The sequence below is a fragment of the Dermacentor andersoni genome, chromosome 9 (assembly GCF_023375885.2).
Source record: "Dermacentor andersoni chromosome 9, qqDerAnde1_hic_scaffold, whole genome shotgun sequence".
In the NCBI taxonomy this organism is placed as follows: domain Eukaryota; kingdom Metazoa; phylum Arthropoda; class Arachnida; order Ixodida; family Ixodidae; genus Dermacentor; species Dermacentor andersoni.
Window position 1 is genome coordinate 10039336 of NC_092822.1, and position 17708 is coordinate 10057043.

General features: G+C 49.8%; 1 protein-coding gene and 1 long non-coding RNA gene across 2 annotated transcripts in view; both read left to right on the forward strand.

Moving 5' to 3' along the window:
- LOC126527018 (uncharacterized) overlaps positions 1-17708 on the forward strand; it is a 164596-nt gene that overhangs the window by 13013 nt on the left and 133875 nt on the right. The gene's annotated exons all lie outside the window — the stretch shown is intronic.
- Positions 13315-15952, forward strand: LOC129383758 (uncharacterized). The gene is made up of 2 exons (XR_008611626.1): positions 13315-13445; positions 15708-15952. It is a non-coding gene; the product is annotated as an uncharacterized lncRNA (long non-coding RNA).

Consider the following 17708-nt stretch of genomic DNA (forward strand, 5'->3'; position numbering starts at 1 on the left):
GGCTGCAACGAAGCCGCGCTGTGAAAACAGCCAGCGTTTGCTCTCCTAGAACCGCGTCCTGAATTCGGGGGCCGCGCCCTCAAGAGGGTGACGTTTCCGGTGGCGACGCCAGCGAAACGGCGTCGGCGTTCGCTGCTCGTGAGCGGCACGCACAGCTCGTCAGCGCTTGGTGTTCGCGGGCGTCCGGCCGCACAAACAAACAGAGATGGACGTCGGCCAGAGAGGTCGGTCGTCGTTTCCGTCGCGCGCTGCATGCATGCGCGGTGTATGTCAGTGAACCCGGCAGGCAAGTTTGTCGCCCATGCTCGCGGCAGCAGCTGAAGCAGCTGCTAAAATTGGCCTTCTTGGCCTCGGGGAATGTGCGCGGCTCGCTCTGTCGGAGGAGGCTGCTCTGTAAGCTTGCCTTTCCCTGACCGCGTCGACGGGGGAAAGTGGTCCACGGGCTCCGCTGTTCCTGCCGGCGCTCGGGGCGGAGGAGGCTCGGCGGCGCCCGCTGGTTGCGCGCTGGGCGTCCGCTGCCGCCGGGGCCGCCAATTGGAGCGGCGCCTCGGGCATTCGTCGCGGCTGCGGGGCCGCGACGCGAGCGCGCCGTCGATTCTGCAAGTCAGTGCGGGATCGTCGCTCGTTCCTTTCGCGCAGGAAGGCATCCACTGCCGGGGAAACGAAGGTGGCCGAAGGTCTTTAGGAAATTTGTCGATAGTCGGTACACCGGGCTCGCGTTGGCGGTGAAAGCTCTGCGAGTTCTGGACATTACCAGGAACGGCACGAAAAACTGACAGGTAGCGCTCAGCTACACCGTTCCTCTTGTCGGGCTGCACATTGATTGTCCGTCATATCTTAGCTTACCTGGTCAATCAACCGTTGTCGGAACCCGAGTTCCGAGGTTGAGAGAGCCACAAATGATGAACATACCCACTTTGTGTATACATTTGTCGCGATATTGCGAGTGTCATCTATCGTTGCAGTCGCAGAACAAAGTTGATGGACGCAGGAGTAGGTGAGCTATATAAGTGCCTCTTCGTCTCATCCCCGCAGGGCTTTAATATTGCTGGTGTAGAATGCGATATATAACTTAAAAAAAAACGGGAATCTGTAGAAGAGAGAGAGCGAAACAATCAAACGAACCTTGTTCTGTATTTACCTTAACTCATAGAAAAACTTTTCGAGTTGAGCTTGTTGGTGTCCATCGCTACGAGGAAGCCCCGCAGGAATCGGATGAAGACGAAGACACACAGCATCGTGCTTCTCTTCGCGCGTATCAGTTTATCTTCCGATTCCCGCGAAATTCCCCCGGTGTCTAACTCTTCTTTATTTTGCACTCACAGCTATTTTCTGAATGAGCCTTTTCTGTCGGAAGGACTTGGTTGTCCCAGTCTTTGTCGCCCTCAGATTCATCGCAGTAAGTGGCATTGCCGGCGAAAGTTGTTTGCGGCTTTTCCTTCGCGAAAAGTTTCGCTGCGCCACCGGCTTATACTTACTCTCTGAATATAGCAACCGCTTTTAAACGGCCGTATAATACCTTAGCAAGAGCTGCAAAGACTTAGCAACCCGTGCCGTGTAAAACACGTTTGCGCAAGCCTTCTGAAACCTCTTCTTTCTTCGTTGGATGTCAAAAAACGGGTTATCGAGCTCAGCTAGCGATCCGTTAAACTTGGAATATAAAACGTCTTGCAAGCCCATCTTTTAGACAGTTGAATAACAACTATTACTGTTACACGACATCTCGTCTACCTTCGAACAACTGCCTGCTCTGGGCCAGACGAATCACTTGTGTACTCCCCGGAGCACGAGTATACGAACCATGAATTGCGAGATCAGACCAAGTTTATTCTCCATCTATGAATGTAACTTGAAATGAAAGACTGCATTCCTAACTTGGCATTGCGAACTTTTCAGTGCACTCCTCAGTTTCAGTTTATGCGTCTGGATTACGAATAAATTCAGCTCCCCTTTTTTTTTTCGGCGAGCCCATGGTTTGTATACTTTTGCCGATGGGTGTGCGTACTTTGCAATGCCACGGGGTTACAGCACTACGCATACGAGCGGCGACGCTGTGAAGCGTGTCCCGCTGTGCCCTCTCTCGGAGCACGCGTCCGTCTGTCTTGGGGAAAAGGAGGACGCAGCGGCCAGCTGCTAATTACACGGCAACGACTCCGGCCGGGGCGACCACCGCCGTTGCCTCATCCCTCGGCTCGCGGCAGACTCGCTGCAGTTGCGCCCTGCTTTGTTGCGCGTGTACCCGGTGGCCCCGGCGAGCAAAGCCAGGCTGTGACGGATCGACGGCGGCGATCTCGTTTGATGTGAGCCGGCGCGCGGCAGACAAACGCTCTCGCCCGGCCGGGCAGCAGCCAGCCGACCCCTTTGTGGCCCGGCGCTGGCGATAACGAGTCTCATCCCCGGCGTCGAGACAGCGCACGGCTCAGGAATGCTCTCTCCCGATATGCTCCCTGTTTGACTTGATCCGCAGACGCCGCCCGTGCGGAAACATTCATTGACACCTTATAGACTTTCTATGAAGTATAGTGTCAAGCTCTCTTAGAGAGTTCGTTGACTTCGCGGGAGAGTCTGTTGGCTTTCCATGCAACCCTTGTCGATAGTAATGATTGTAAGTAAAACGGAAGGTGGGTGCCCATCTGCGAGTAGCACGATACTGCGAAGGAAACTCGTACGGGTTCCTCAGAAACAAAAGTTCCATAGTTGAATAAGTCCTGGTTCGGGGAACGATTCCCCACCACCTCCATTCAGAGGCAGGTCGACTTCCCCGGAATGCTAGTGGTGCCTTCTATGGACGGTTTATTACTTTCTGCGCTGCGCGTATGACTCTTTGTATTGCTTCCAGTTGTCATTCCTCGTAGCATTTTCACCCATTATTAAGTATCGAACCCGCTTCTCGTTATGTGTTTTATCTTTTCTTGTCGTAGTATAGAAATGTAGATGTCATGAAATTGACTGTGGAAGTGGTGTAAGCGAACGTTTACCCTTATGTTGACAGCGCTATTAACGCGATGACAAGGGTATCATTAACTGGTCAACGCTATAATGAAACAAAATACATGTCCTTCATCCCTCGTCGTCAACTTCAACGTCGCTTTTACTTCCCTTACATTGCTTATTGTTCCTCCCGCTTTTCATAAGAGGGAGCCAACAACACGCAGCAGCACTGGAACATATCTTATGATAAGGGGTTCATCGCCGGTGTGTTCCTTCAAGGACGCTACGAGTAGGAACGGCGAGGAACATTTTGCTATCGCATTCATTGCTTCGCCCGTATGGCGAAACTGTGGTTTTTCTCTCTCTCTCAAAGAAAAGTAGAAAGAAAGAGAGAGAAATGACGTATTCACACGCCGAGACGCTGTTAAAGTGTCACAATCTGTCACGCGATCAGCGTGGTCTCGAGAAGCCCATCACTACTACGAAAGCCGTTTGAGCAAATGTCGGTCTGGGCCACTGCTCTAGAATGCTTTCATCCGACAGAGGGCGGCTGTCGTCCGCACGAAGCTGTAAGTGGTACCCAATTGGTTTGTTGGCGCGGCGCAGTAATCGCCGCCGAGGTCGCGTGGTACGATAATAACGGATCAGCGGCTGGACGGGATTGTGTGTCCAGCGGACGTGCACATAGTCTGACCGATAAAACCCGCTGCTGGCCTCCAGCAGCTTTTCATCCGAGGCTCGCGTGTTTATTCTGATGACGTTATAGTGTGTGAATGCGGCGCAGAGGTAATGAGGCCGGACGCCTATATCGCGTTTGCCTGCTTACACGAATGGCAAACGTGCGGGTCGTTTGTCTGGCTTCGTTGCAGCGTTGTGTACGGGGCGACTGAATCCTAGGGCGCTGCACTGCGAGTAGTTGCTTGCTGTATATTTCCTTGGGCTGTTTTAGGTCGTAGTGGGTCGTAAACGTCCAAAGCTCCAATTCTTTTTGAGGAGATTATTCGCGGCACATAGACCCCCCCCCCGTTCAAGTGATCGATCGGACGATAGCTTAGCGGCTTCAGAAGCCACCAGAAACGCTGCATGCACGTTCCCTTCGCAACTCGGCTGCAATTCGTGACCAAGGTTAGAAAGGTGTCCCGGAGGACGGCCGCTAACGACAACTTCCTGCTCAAACTCGCCCTCCTGTTTTCAAGTTGCTCGGCATTTTAAGCAAGGCGCATCTGCGACTAACGCCCCATGTAGCTCCTTATACGTTGTTATCTGTGCACTGTCAAGACGACACCGTTTCCCATTCTTCCTGTCTTTTTTTGCATGAAGGCGATGTCCTCGTACGTACACACGTACTCTCTCTCTCTCTCTCTGAACGTTGCTCTGAAGTAGCGGCGCCCTGTGCCTCACGCCTGCTGTACTGGGCGCCCATAGATCACCGCGAACAGCCGTATATAGCAGACAGTTTATATACTACCACGCCAGCGTTGTCGCCGCCGTTGCTGCGTGCGACAGATTGCGGTCGCCCGGTCACACACGCGCGTGTCGCAAAAAGAACTTGCATTCGACCCATGCTTGTAAGCGTTCTAAGCGTGTCCTGCTTATCGCGCAGCTGGCTACGCGGGATCGCAAAGTGTCGCGTCGCAAGCAGCCTGGGAGAGATGTTAGATTGTGAGGGAAAAAGAAGCAAAGCTGGCAGCAAAGAACGGTCTCTGTCCAGTTCGCGGTGTCTGCAGTAGCCGCTCGAAACCGTTACGTCGTCCATCCCGTTCACTCTGGATGAGAGGAGAGGGGGCGAGGGTAGGGGACGTGACGACCCTGCTCACGGGGGGTCACGGGACAGAGAACTGTCGAGGGGTGAGGGGGGACGCTTTGAGAAGCCGCGGCCGAACGTGGCGTCAACCGTGCGGTTCTACGATGGGAAGCGAGGGGGAGTGTCGTGGTGAAGCCCCCCTGCTACCCTCCCTTCAAGGACGGGTCGTACGCTAGCCGAATGATGCGGAGGAGGAGGTGGTGGGAGCTCCCATTGAAAGCGAGCCGCCCTATATGGGACGCTCGCGTGCCACCCGCGCCCCAGCTGCCCCTTGTGTTTGTGCGCGCGTGAACTCTGTACACACGCGCATTCTTACCCTCCCCGTTTGATAGGGGCACGTGAGCGTGCGTGTGTCTGTCTACCGTCTGTCTATGGCCGCTCGGCAGTGCGGCCACAAGGCTTGAGAAAGACGCCGCTGCAGCTCTCTCGCTCGTTGGTGGTGGTGTGTGCGTCTGTACTCGTGCGCGCTCGTGTGTGTGGTTTGTGTGCGCATATCGTGCACTGAGGCCATCGCTGAATGTGCTCCCCGCGCATGTATCGCCGGTTCGTGCCCTGGCTAAACGCGGCACGCACCTTTGTTGCGCTCGGGACGCCGAAGGAGAAGTAAGAAAAAATTGAAAGAAGGCTAGCTCTGGGTGGCTGCCGTTTTCACTGCGCGATCAACGCGGCCCGCCTTTAATGGCGGCTTCGGGTGGTCTCGTTGTAGAGCCGAGGAGCAGTTTCTGTCTTGAGAAAATGGAGAAGCGAGTCGTTTGTGCGAGCACCACTGAAATGAACCTGAATGGCAACTGAGGGAAGGCCCAGTTTTATTTTTTCTGTTCTCTCTCTCGCTTTCTGCAAGTGACTCTTCGTGAGAGATCCCTTGCTCCTGTTCTATACTGCGAAGTACAGGCATGCTTCTAGATCGAAATGAAGGAAACCACGACGAGCTCCAAATGGAGCATCTGTTACAATGTTGCGATCTTGATTCAGGGAAACAACAGTTGTCTGCGTGCGCCTGGACATGCACTTCAACTTCTCTGACACAATGAGAGAGCGAGAGAGAGATGATAAGGGAAAGGCAAGGAGGTTAAAGAGGCTGAGCCTGGTTGGCGACGCTGCACAGGGAAGGGGGATTGAAAGGTGAGAAGAAAGAGCGTATTATTGAAGCTCACATTATTGAAGGGCACACAAACAATGAAGCCTTCATTGTTCGGTTCATCACAAGCACCATCAAGCGGTCATACAGGCTGGTGCACCTCAAGAAACGCTCCAGTGCTTTTGTGGCTTTGTACATCTCAGACGCACGAGGCCACGTTCCCAGTATCCTCTTATTTGTAAAAGGCCTGTCATCTAAGTGCCCTAAAGCTGTCCGAAGGGCAAGCCTCTCGTCTTCGCATGTTGGACAGTCACACTGGATGTTTTTTCATAATTTGTTTACGCCGCATGTGTCGCCACTGGTACTGTCGACGACTCCAATTATGAATGACTAGGCGTTTGTAAATGAAACTCTTAGTCGCAGGCGACGTAGTAACGTTTCTTCCCGTCGAGTAAAACCGGGTAAATGCTGAGTCAATGGTATATAGGCGCCTGTTGGTGACCAACTCCGGTGTGTTCCTCTTTCTTAGTGCTTGGGCAAGAACACTGACGGGCCGCGCTGCATCAGTTCTCGACAAAGGAAACAAATTGGTCGGGCGCATTGACAGACTCACGAATTTATTAAAGCGCATCATCAGTCTTGTGACAGATGTCATTGCCTAGGCCCGCGAGAAGGCATGTTTAAAAGTTACGTAACTGACGTGTTCATTAGCAAAGTAACCACTAAGCGTAAATAAAGAAAGGCAGGAGGCCCGCCCGTCTGGACTACCATACCGCGTCGCACAGCCTGCTTTATACGTCGCAATAATGTCATTATATAGAGTGCGCGCTTGGGAGTGTAGCTCGTAGGCGCGCTTAGCATTTTCAGCAAACTCTTCCTTATATCTGGCTTTCTCGTCAGCTGCATGACCCTGTAAGCACAAACACGTGCGCCACAACCGCGTTGTTCTTCTTTCTTTTTGTATTTGATTTGCGGGTTGGTTGCTTCACGGGGCGCCGTTCTGAGCATCACCACACCTCGCAAAGGCCGCGGCACCCAGCAACGCCAGCAGGTCCTGCATGGAAGACCAGGAAGCGCTACTGAGTATGGTAGCGGCGGTGAGACAATGAGATGTTGTCGAGCAGGAATAGAACATCGCAGACAAAGAAACCGCGCGCGCCGACATGCGCTCGTTATATTGGCGTAAACACAAAGAGGGCAAGAGAGAGAAAGAGAGAGAGAAGGTCATTCTCTGCTGTATTCCTCGCAACAATGCACGTGCATGGCCTGGCAGGAGTCAAATTGGGGCCCCATCACACGAACTCGCGCGACACTCTCTTGACACCGGCCGAGCTGCGCACTACGCCTCGCTGCCGCATGCAGACAGACAAGGGGTGCGGAAGAACTTAAGGAAATTGGCCTTGCACCAGTTCTTTTCTCTAATTATTCCGCTAGATGGCTCCGCTGACAGGCGCGCAGCCTTTTGTAGGCTCTTTTTGCCTTCGCCCCCCGATCTACGCTTTTCCTCCCCCCTGCTTCTTCTTGCTCTTCTGGGCGGCCCACTGTCTGGGAGGAGGCGCTCGTTTCCATCTCCTCTGTCGCGTTGCACTTCTGGCAGCGTCGTCTGCCTCGCATAGCTGGCCTCGAGGACGGGACATGCTGCTGTGTTAGCTGGCGCGCATCATTGACCAACCACGACAACAACCGGCAGACTTAGGGGTGGTCTGCCCTGTCTTCGAGTATGAAAAACAGGAAATTCGACACTTAGACAGACAGGAAACATTTCTGTTGGTCAAGATTGCACATACTGCAATTGCGGAATGTATGTCCGGTTATTGCTCAGACATTTCCTATTAAGTAGGATTCCTGAGATCATAGCACTGACTTTCGATAGATAGGTTTAGATTAGGCAACGCAAGATGCCTGCGTTTCGCTTGGATCACGGTAATACCCACGCAGACTTGGGGGCTGTAGGTGCGTAAGCAGCTTTCGTCCCCTTATCTAAACCTTTCTCATTTATCCATTCCCAAACTTCCAGTTGTATGTTTTGGCGTTATGCTTATTTTTCGCGAAGACTTTCCTTGCGGACGCGGAATTGGGCGAGGCAACAGGATGCTATAAAGGATGAGCAAAGAAAGAAATTTTTTCTTTTCTTTCACTTTTTTTATTACTTCAGAATTACAGAATTACGAGATATGATATACAGAAAGAGGTCTCGTAGTCAACGACTATATTGGGACGTTGTGACAGAAATGTACAAACATGAAATAAATGAGATGGCAGAACCATAACGTAAACGCTGATAAACAAGATCACAAATGATATCAAAGCATGGATAATAACACTGATATAAAGAAAGCATACTACTATTGGCAGAAAAACTTAAACATGAACAGCAGATATATAAAGAATGTCTTAAGAGTACGTAATCATTAAGTACAAAACCGAACAGTCAAGTACGTGTTATTGCGGTAGAAAGTATATACTCACTTCAGGCGAATTTTTGCTGTCGGCATACCGCCGTGGGGTTCCGCATATATTCAGGTATAGATATTCTATATGGCTCACCCTGTTGTACTACATGCGGTACATGCAGATTATATTGCCACACCATTATATCAATAACGTTGTTCATACCATGTCTTATATTCTTGTCAACATTATTCTTCAGAATTTTGTGAATGGTAGCCCACAAAGAAATGTCTTGAAACAAAACACCGACAATACATGCGTTTAATTTTAAATCTTCTCAGACTTTAATAATAAATGTGCGCAACAATAACTGAGCTTAAACTTTAAAATCATATAATTTCATTCGCGTGGCTCCGCACTATATACCTCTCAGATCGGCCCAGTAAAGAGGTTTCAAACATACCCGATGCGGAAAAGTGGCGGTGAATTCGCTAAAAGAGACGTTGGCTTTTATTATTTGATATAGATGAACTTGTCCGATGGCCTGATTCAAACAGAGGACCCCTAGCGCTACAGCTCGTTTTTACTTAGTCAGCTTACGCTTACTTCAATTCATACTGCCACTACAGTTACGAGTCTTACACCGCGTGTAATATTCAGACCTGTTGCTGTCGCATTCATTGCTTTGCTAGTATGGCGAAACTGCCATTTGTTTTTATTAAATGAGAAATAGAACCAGACATACGAAAGATCATAAAACGAAACCAAGGAATACACGCACGCTTACAAATGTTAAGAGCAAGTAAAGAACGGTATGATATTTCAAAATAAAGTAGCCTAGAAACTGCGCTGTTTCTTTTCCGTAATTCGTTCGTACTCTCTTATTCTCTTAAGATGATTCTGGAATGCAGGACAACTTTAAAAAGGAATAGGCTGAGGTCAAATTTTATGAATTCATCTACAGAGAGTTTGCCATTAGTGTGCAACGAAGGAATCGCTGCGCAGTAATGATGTATAAAACTGAGCATACGGCCTGACTTTGTAGCGACCGCAGTGAATTAATGTGAGTGTTGTATTTCCCCAGCATATTATGCAATAACTGATGTGAAAATGAATAAATGTATGATATAAAGATATGAGTTTGAGAGGTAAAGAGGAAGGAGGCGAAAGGCAGGGAGGTCAACCAGACGAGCGCTTGGTTTGCTGCCCTACACGGGGGTAAGGGAAAAGGGGAATAGAAAGAGGGAAAGAGGGAGAGAGTGAGCACTGAGTGCACGTGGGATGATGCTCGGCGACACCATAAGCGGTCTCTTAAACCGGGGCACTTCAAGTAGCGTACTAGTGCACGAATCGCTTTTTGTGCCAGTGACTGGTGTGGCCACGGTCCGAGTATCTTCGACTCAGAAAACGGTCTCGAGTCCAGTCGGTCTAAAGTCCTGAGAGACAGGTGTTGTACGTCGTAGCGAGGGCAGGTACACAATAGGTGCTCCACGGTTTCCTCGCACCTAAAGGAGTCACACATCGGGCTCTCAGCTATTCCCATGCGATAGGAGTAGGCGTTCGTGAACGCCACTCCCATCCACAAGCGGTACAGCAAGGTTGTTTCACCGCGGGAAAGGCTAGATGGCAGTTGTAGCCGTAGCAAGGGGTCCCGCTTATGCTACCGGCAGTTGAAGGCACTTGAACTCCAGAACGCTTGCGACTTTTTGCATGCAAGCAGGCGAAGTTCCCTGGCAGCGTCCAACCTCGTCAAAGGTATTGGACGCGTCTGCTTCGTGGACAGACCGTGCAGCCCTGTCAGCAGACTCGTTGCCGACGATGCCACAGTGAGCAGGAATCCATTGAAAGATGGTGCTGTGCCCTGTTTCCAGAGCATGGTGGTGTAATTCCCTGATGTCGGATATCATCTGCTCGTAAGTTATGTGGTGTAAGGCAGACTTGATAGTGTGAAGAGCTGCCTTAGAGACACAAAATATGACCCATTTCTGTGCCGGCTCTTCGGTGACGTAGGTCATAGCGGCATGGAGGGCTGCAAGGTCTGCCGACGTAGATGTAGTCAGGTGTGACAATTTGAATTTAACTGTAACCTGCTTAGTTTAAATTGCTGAAGTACGGGCGAGCTGTGGTCAATACACGAACGCTATACGCAACCTTATTTTGCATGGGCAATAAAAGTTATACCAAAGGCACCAACGGCAAACCAAGATTTTCTGATACAACATACGGATCTTCAACAAGTAGTTTTCGCAACGGCTGATAATTTTCGAAAAGTTGAACGGCACATTGTTTGCCACCTCATTTTAATTAAACAAGCGCTGTCATGTTTGCCGGCTCAACTCCTTGCTGCCTCATGACGACGCCATGACATGGACGTTCCGCGTGCACACCTGTGCACATTATATGGAGCATGCGCGTACAGGCCAAAGACATTCCGCGCGTGATTTCACCCAACAGCCTCATGCGCTGCTCCATCTTTCTTTCTTTCTTTCTTTCTTTCTTTATTTTTTTCGTTTACAGTGACAGTTGTGAAAGGTGCAGCTTTCGTGGTATCTGTTGCAGCTGTCACCAGAAGTCGCCATCATCATGTTTCTATGGCAGAAGAAGTCATCCGAAACTCTAATGTCCTCACCCAGGTTTAGAGCTTGGGTTCGCGAAACGTGAACTATCATCGCTGTCGCAGTCGGACTAGTTGTTGTTCCTTCAGATGGCATTTCACGCTTTCCTTCCCGTGGCGCGCCACAATTTTTTAAACGTATTTTTACCGTTGAAATCGGGAAACATTTACTGCAACATCGTTTCGTGTGCTTTAGAAACTTCGAGAAAAAGAAAGCGCGAGCTCTATTGACTGATATGTGGAGTTGAAAACTCTTAGCAATGCGGATGAGAAAGCTTTCCTTCAGCTCTACTTTTTTTTTATGATAACAGAGTGTTTCGCTTTCAAGCTTCCCTCATATTCTTCTAGCAGCATAGATGCTGCCGGCTCAAACAGGTTATAGAGGTCGCGTTACTATAGCAATAGGTGAAATCGTTTCGATACTTCAAGCTCCATACCGGCTCAGAGCCAAACACGGCGTCCAAAGCGCTGCGCGTTATCGGTTCGGCGTCCGGGAAAGCCGTTGTCGTGTTGTTCCGCCTGTCACTGAACTGGTATATTCATTTTTCGACGCTTTAATTTGAAAGGAGCAACACCAACACTTTTTAACATCACGTGGGAGTGTGCAGAACACGGAGAAGAACACGAAACAAATGTTACATGGAACGAATGGGAGGCGCTGCTGTCTACAGCCCGGCCCTGGAAGATCAGCTACGACCGATCCAACGAGCTGAGCGGATGGCCCGTGCCAGCGGGGCCTTGGCATGGGGGCACCACCCTGCCCGACAAACTCCGTTTTTCGCCCCTCTACTTCCTCTGGACAACTGGTGTAGGAGCCCGTCCGGTTTCTAAATATAATAAAGTTTTTCTACTGCTAGTATTACTACTAATTTGAAAGGAAAACTGAGTCGCCGCGCGCTCAAGCGTCATGTTATTTGCGTGCAACGAGATGCAGAGCTCTAATGTCAGTAAATTACGCGTTCGCTGCGAGCTACACAAGCCCGCTCTCTCCTTATCTCTCGATTAGCGTCTGAAATGTCCGTGCTATCAGCGATAACAGCACGAATTATGTGTTTTGGGGATAAAATGGTCGTCTGAAGCCAGCACAATTGAACCCCGCATCTTTCTCAATACACGCTTCTTGAACATCCATTATTATTTGCTGGGCCAAATTTTTCTACAATGAGTATAAGTGACATCCTCTAACGTAAAAATGTGCAGCGGACGCTCGTTGTGTTCCCTGTTGTGTTTAGACAATCTGCCACCTTTCTTTCTTTCGACTATACTTGACATTCATAAAGCTATATCTACAGAAAGTGAACCGTAAGCAATGAAAAGTTAGTGCAGGCCCCTAGAATTCGGAACAAAATACACTTCGTAAGGATTCCTCCACCTCACTGAGACGACATAGTCAAGGCGTATTTCGTATGGAGTATACGTTGGCGAATTTGTAGGTATGCCTTGGGTTCGCATTGCTTCACTTCCACCGCCTATCGCCTATTCGCTCACCGATCTCCTTGTTGTGTCAATACAATATGATAACGTGCGCGCAGTTTTAGTGAGGGTCTGTAAACGCTGTTGGATATTGCTTAACCGCCAACAAAAAGTGACTCGCCATCCCAGTCTAGCGAAAGTGTATGTCCAGTGAAGCTGTTGCAAAACCACCATTACAACTGCTGAGGGGCACGGGGGGGGGGGGGGGGGGGGGTTAGCAGTGCTTTATTGATGGTTCGGATGCTTGTTTTGAGCTTATCCTTTACTGAAACGTATGCTGTTCTGTGTGTTGTATGGATGATTTCAATTAATGTTTGCACTGTTCGCTTCACTTTGCTGAGCGCTTGTAGCTCTGCCTTAAGGTATGAGCCATTGCATATTTACTTGCTTACGGAGGTATGAGCCTTTGCTGATGATGACAGATGCTTTTTTGATCTTGTTCTTTATTCAAAAGTATGATGTTCTGTATGTTGTATGCGTGATTAGAATGTATGCACTGTTTGCTGCACTTTTCTGAGTGCGTGTAGCCTCTGCATTACGAGGGGGATGAGCCATTGCATTTTTTGCTTACTTAGGGGGATATGAGCCATTGCTGCTGATGATAACTTTTTGTTCACGTTCGGACACGGAAAATGCCGACCACCGAGAGGCTAGCAGCTTCGCTGTATAAAGAAATAACAAGAACGTTATAAGTTTGACAAACGTCCCCAGTCTTGCGAATAAAATCAACTAGATCAGTCACGGAGTAAGTCATTCTCATCATCATATCTGCCTCATGCAGGAGAAGCGCCTTTCGCCATGGGCCATAATGCGAACGCAATCGGCTCTGCGTTATGTTTGCAAACACTGCTCTGACTCACTTCTCCTAATACCACCACACACACCAACAACCGCCAGCTGCGCGGGTAGAAACAATTTATTACAGGTGTTCTACCTCATTCGGCTCACACACATACGTGCTCTGCTCTTGTTCTAGCTGTTCTGTTTTTCAATAACACGCGTGCGTTTTCTGCCTGGCGACGTGCGGCGGCGTCCTAACCGGTATGCGCTTACTGGCGCGACTGTTCCCGGGCGCCCTCGCTTGCTAGGGGAGTGACACTCTTGTCGTGCGCCCCAGAGTGTACTGATCTTTTGCTGACTGTAGGCCAAGGAACGTGAGTGCTTATTGACTTTCGTAATTAATTTCGATACGGCTAGCGCTGTGAACATTTAAGAGTATCTATCTATCTATCTATTTATCTATCTATCTATCTATCTATCTATCTATCTATCTATCTATCTATCTATCTATCTATCTATCTATCTAAACTGGTGTAATCAGCTCTGTGTGTTAAAAAAACTAAATTATGGGGCTTTACGTGCACCAAAACCATTTTCGGACTGTGAGGCACGCCGTACGGCGTGCCCCCATTACGTAATGGGGGACTCCGTAAATTTTGACCACCTGGGGTTCTTTACCGTGCGCCTAAATCTAAGTACCATGGGTGTTTTCGCATTTCGCCCCCATTGAAATACGGCCGCCATGGCTGGGATTCGATCCTGTGACCTCGTGCTTAGCAGCCCAACACCATAGCCACTAAGCAACCACGGCGGGTAGCGCTGTGTGTACCTGCCTGTCGTTTACCATTAACTAACGAGGCAGCTCACGCGTCTTCATCAGATTCATCTCCACAGTGAATGAAGCTGCTGTATAGCGACATGTGTGAGAATGTCCGTCGCAGCTATTATGACACCTCTACTGTAAGCGCTGCCATCTGCGTTGTGCATCGAGAACGAACGGTCGTGAATCACGGCCTGACGGTGTTCCATCCTCTTCTCGTTACACACGCGCAGCCATTCGCACGCAAATCTCAGCGTTGTTTGCAGGTCCGCGGTCTCTCTTCAATAACGCCCTCTTTTATTCTTCTACCGCTTGGGCGTGGGTTTCCCTCCCCGCGCGCACCTGTTGACGGTGCGCCGCCGCTTTCGGAGATACGGCCAGGACGCGCCTCCTCTCCTCCTCCGCGCACTCGTCGCGCTGAGCTCGCCTGCCGCCGCAAACAGCTGCGCACGCTTTATGACGCGCTGCCGCGGCGGCGTTTATCGCAAAGGCGCAACGCGCGCGAATTCCTTTCGGTCGAGAGCGCGTGCGTGTCCCTTCGCGGTGTCGCGCATGGCAACAGGGCTTGGCTTTGGCGAGCGCACACGCACCCTTTGGGCGTAGTGTGCCTGCTTCGCTGGGATTTATCTGCTCCTTATCACCTGTTCACCTCGAGCCAAAGGCATGCTGCTGCATATATATTGTTGTAATGAGAGAAATGTTGTGTCGCACTTAGCGACAGTCGGAAGCCTCCCTGAACGGGCACACCGCAACTGTATATACTTTGCGGCAACAAATGCTCATACCAAGGTAATGTTTTCACCTGGCTTATAAGCTCGCCTGCCCTTGCACAAATACTTAATCACTCGCTGACTTTAATATCTTCCGCGTTATAAATAAATAAATAAATAAATAAATAAATAAATAAATAAATAAATAAATAAACTACATTCAACTGTTGCTATATACTTCATGAAGGTTATCTTCAATGATAGGAAGCATTAATACGGAAATTTCCTAAACAACAGAGATCAGTAAGATAGCGCCGGATGACGTAAACGCGCAGGGAATCTTTTTTTTTTCTCTTTTTTCAGAACGTAGCCTCTGAGTCTTGTCCCGAGGCAGCAGCTCGTCACATGAGCGTATGCAGTGCAGACGCTCGTGCGACGACCTGCCGCGTCGCACGTGGAGCATTCTTCGAGCGGAGTAAGCACTTGCAGTCACTTACATGCCGCGCGTGATTTCTGCGGGTAAACGAAAGAACACGGTGCTTTCCTTTCGCTTGTGCTTTGCTTCAATTCGATTCTAGAGACATTGGATCGCATTTGAACTACCAAGCAGCCAGCCTTTTGAATGCGGGTTAACTGTACAGGCCCACCTGGCAAGCACGTTGACAGGATATATATATATATATATATATATAGGTCCGGCTATTCGTTATCTACTAAATGTAAAGATTTAAGGATGACGCGCCGCCATGGCTCAGCGGCTATGGTGTGTGTTTCTAAGCACGAGGTTGCGGGATCGAATCCCCGCCGCGGCGACCGTATTTCGATGGGGGCGAAACGCAAAAACGCCCGTGTCCCGTGCATTGGCGTCACGATAAAGAATCCCAGGTGGTCATAATTAATCCGCAGTCCCCCACTACTACGTGCCTCATAACCAAATCGTGGTTTTGGCGCGTAAAATAGGAGAACTCAATTCAAAAAATTAAGGATGACGTCATCGCAGCATGCAATTGAAAAGCGCACGAGAAAAAGCATACAGCATGATCTTACATAATATACACGATTCCACAACAAGGTTGAACCAATGGGTGCATATCTTTAATTTGTAGATGTTGTTGGGTCCCACTCAGCGTGGAAGCTTGGCCTTGTTGGTGATTGGAAAAACTACATTGGAAAAAGGACACAGCGCAAAAAAAGACAAAGACACGAGAGAGCGACACGCACACAGCGCTACTCTACTACTCTACCCTACTCTTACTTCTCGTGTAATTGTCATTGAAGACGATGTCCGTCCAATAAAGAGAGTGGGTGTTGTGCGCCTTACAAGAGTGCGCTGACACTCAATTAAACCTGAGTTTTATATACCTGGCAAAACTTAAGTTACATTTGTGCAGTACATCAAATGCTGTAAGAAGTTAGTGAGACCATCCGGCTAGTGTATATCCAAAGTGCAAGCATTGCTGGAGTCTGGTCGCATGCTTTTCTTCTTTTTGCTTTTTCACCTGCATTTCCCTCCTTAATTACCCGTCCTCCAGCTACAGCATAGGGCAGTAAATCGGTTGTTACCTTCAGCGATTAACCTCTCATTCTTCGGGAATCACGCGGCAATATCATCTTGTTAGTCAGCCCGTGTCATCGCTTCACGGAAGTTAATGATAGCAAACACTTGAAGACCTGCCGCTGTGCCTGATTAAATATTATTGCTGGTAAAACAAAGTAGGCTCAGGATGCCAGATTGACGAATGAGGGAGCGATGTACCACAGGACAATGCGCTTGTTACCACCTTTGAAGGACCAAGTACGCGCGTACGTGTTACAAAGAAGGGACCAGCAGAGTCGGAGCCAGCACGCCGTGTGCAAGGTTGCTATAGCCAATATCCTGAAGTACTTCGTGGTCCAGATATATCGCGGCCTCTACGAGCGATGCGTCAGTGTCGTGAACCAAAATCTGCGGGACATCGCCGCAGCGACAGTGTTGCACATAGACATTACCGGCGCTGAAGAATCGCGCTGCCATTGGCACGAACCGTGGCGGCGATCAGGTCATTCTGCTCACCGACTCACAAACGGCTTGCAGAAATTAAGCCAGAGGCAAATAAATTAAATTGCGGGGTTTTACGTGTCAAAACCGTGACCTGATTATGAGGCTCGCCGTAGTGGGGGACTACGAATTAATTTTGACCACCTGGAGTTCTTTGACGTGCACCTAAATCTAAGTACACGGGCGTTTTTGCATTTGATCCCCATCGAACTGCGGCCGCCGTGGCCGGGATTTGATCCCGCGACGTCATGCTTAGCCGCGCAGCACCAAAGCCTTACTGAGCAAACACGGCGGGTTAAGCTAGAGGTACAATCTCCCAGAATCTTCTATACTATGAAAGTCTACCCTGCCGAAAACTACTATATGCGATCGTCTGGACCCCGGTCACGAATCTCGCTCTGGGAATCTGAAGGACCGTGCCTCGGCTCGAGTGCACGTGCACCCTTGCCACTCAGCGAGGCCATTAAGAAAGGGGAGGAACTAGAACCCATTCTCATACAATCATATATATTTTTTGTCCATTTTGCCAATCACATGAGCCTTGCGTCAAATACGCCTAGTGATCACCGATCGGCGGTGTCGTGCTAAATTTGTCGTCCCTCGTCAGATAACTGAAGCAGAAATAGCCTCGGTGAATCCTTGAGAAGGGAACCGCCTGGGAACGCCAAAAACTTACGGCTGTCCTTCTGCCGCGGAATGTCCGTGCCGAGGGGACGTGCTGACCTATCGCCACCCCCTGCCTTGCACGCAAGGGACGCACGTGCGCAGCCAGGTCTTCGAGCACCCTGCGCTCTGTACTTTATTGCCGAAGCGCGGAGGCAATCTCCTCCTCAAACTCGAAGACGAAGCGATGACCCTCGACAGAGGAAAGGAGCGTACAAGATCGCAGCTGCTAAATGCCACTCGTGGACACGTTGTGAACAGCTGTGAGCTCTGCACGCTCCTGTTTGCGTGCATCCCTCTATATAGTAACGTGAACCAGCTCCGCACGTACGCGATGTACACCGCGGAAGCGAACGTTCCGCTTGCACCCTGGAGGACTACAGCAGCTCGTTGGCGCTAATGTAAT